Raw genomic sequence first — 2437 nt, 5'->3', positions numbered from 1 at the left:
CAATGGCCGGGCGCCGGGGAGCCAGCGCGGCCCCGCCCCCTCCACGTGCAAGTCTGTGATGACCGCCGAGTGGGCGGGGCAGAGGAAAGGGGGCCTGATTGGGCGGCGGGGCGAAGAGGCGGGCGGTGAGGAGGAGGCCTGGAGCGGGAGAGGCGGGGCTTCCTCGTCCTTCGTCCCGCCCCCCTGCGCTTCGGCTCTCTCGGCCGTCCCCCGCCCCGCCCCTCTCGCTTGCAGGCAGACCTCGGGAGGGGGGGGGTCTCCGCAGGGCCCCTGACCCCGCCCCTTTGCTGCGGCCCCCCCGGAGTTTGCCCCGGCCTGGGAGCTAACCTGGGTTTGTGCGCCGCGTCCGGCCGTTTCCTTCTGCCGCTTCTCGGGGGAGGGGTTAAAGCGCCCAGGAAATTCTTCAGGGGTCCTCAAGGGGGGGGGGGATTCCGCGGGTCCCAACTCCAGCCCCAGGAGCCGGGTGGGTCAGCTCAGGGGACGGCAGCAAGGGAAGCTGTGAGGCTGGAGGAGGGGCTGGGACTAGGACCCACCCACCATGGCTGGCGAGGAATCCTTTGGAGTGCCCCACCCCTGGCCAGGAGAGCCCCCCAGCCCACAACAGCGATCCATTCACGTGGCCGCTGCTCTGGGATTCCTGCCCGCGTCAGAGGATGCGAAGCCAGAGGAAACTTCCAGACACGCGATTGTGGCTGTTAATACGGGTGGAGAGGAATTGTTAGCCCTAATACAACTGCTCGTGCTGGGAGCATAATGTATGAGCTGGGAAAGAGGTGCAGGCGCCATGGATGCGTGCACTGAGCACCCTCTGTATTCCTCTTGGTCCCAGGTGGTTCAAGGCAGCATGCAAACCATCATGTTGTAGGGGTCAGGATTGCCAGCCTCCAAGTGAGAGACCCGGGAGATCTGCTGGAGCAACGGTGGATCTCCAGAGGACATAAGTCGGTTCCCCTGCAGGAAATGGCAGCTTCCGAAAGGAGGATGTTTGTCCACTTGGCATGAACTTTACTTAGCCCTGTGGTGGCGAACCTTTGGCACTCCAGATGTTATGGACTACAATTCCCATCAGCCCCTGCCAGCATGGCCAATTGGAGTGCCAAAGGTTCGCCACCATATACTTTGCAGAGCTCCCCCTCCTGCTCAGACCCCACCCTCCCCAGGCTGTTTCCCCAAATCTCCAGGAATGGTCTGGCCCAAAGTTGGGAACTGTGGCAGGGCTCATTGGACTGCCTCAGCTGGGGCAACAAACCATTTATCCACCTTTAAGCAGGCTGCGTCTGTGGCACTTGAGGGCAAGGGAGCCAAAGGGTGAAGCCGGCTTCCAGGGCACACCCAGAGATCCCCAGACAGGTGAGGGAGCATTCGGGGTGCTGTGTGGTTTCCGGGCTGTATGGCCGTGCTCTAGCAGCATTCTCTCCTGACGTTTCATCAGATCCTCTGAAGATGCCAGCCACAGATGCAGGCGAAACGTCAGGAGAGGATGCTGCTAGAACACAGCCATACAGCCCAGAAACCACACAGCACCCCAGTGATTCCGGCCGTGAAAGCCTTCGACAATACGAGGGAACATTCGCTTCCTACAGAAAAGGTGCTTCGTCAAGGATCAGAAGGGCCGTGCTCAGTTTGTTTTGGACACCTCACTTCTGTTGGGGGAGCAGAAGAAGTTCCACACATGCTCAGGGGCACTTGCCCTTGAGATGCATGAATTCCTGGGAACAAAATTTTGTAAGAATGTCGGAGGCCGGGGTGGGACTCCTGAGAACTGTATGCCTCTTTTCAGAGCTCTTGCTCTTCAGAGGAGCAGCAGTGGCGTAGGAGGTTAAGAGATCTGGAGGAACCGGGTTTGATTCCCAGCTCTGCCGCCTGAGCTGTGGAGGCTTATCTGGGGAATTCAGACTAGCCTGTGCACTCCTACACACGCCAGCTGGGTGACCTTGGGCTAGTCACAGCTTCTCGGAGCTCTCTCAGCCCCACCTACCTCACAGGGTGTTTGTTGTGAGGGGGGAAGGGCAAGGAGATTGTCAGCCCCTTTGAGTCTCCTGCAGGAGAAAAAGGGGGATATAAATCCAAACTACTACTACTCCTTGCACTGATGAGTTATTTAGAATGTGCCCCCCCCCCACTTCGGATCTATTTGTGGCCACTCTCAGCTGAAACAATCAAGACCAACCAAGACAAGTGTGGCGTTTCCCCTAGCTGCCCGGTGTCCTCAGGCGAGTGTCCCGTCCCTCCTTCCCTAACCTGAGGGTTGGATTCCCCAGACAGTGTTTCATCCCTTTGGCCCAGAGGGCCAAAAAACAACCTTGCTCACAGGGCACTTGCGTGAGTGTACCCCCTGGCCTTCCCCACACAGTCAACGCCCCCCTCTTGGCAGGTCTCTCTGCCTTCCTTCCCCTGGAGGGTTCGCACCCTCCCTCTCTTTCTCCCCTGTTGCCTC

Source organism: Sphaerodactylus townsendi, linkage group LG07 (assembly GCF_021028975.2).
Source record: "Sphaerodactylus townsendi isolate TG3544 linkage group LG07, MPM_Stown_v2.3, whole genome shotgun sequence".
Lineage (NCBI taxonomy): Eukaryota > Metazoa > Chordata > Lepidosauria > Squamata > Sphaerodactylidae > Sphaerodactylus > Sphaerodactylus townsendi.
The sequence above is the reverse complement of the archived record's forward strand: the minus strand, read 5'-3'. Positions refer to the sequence as shown.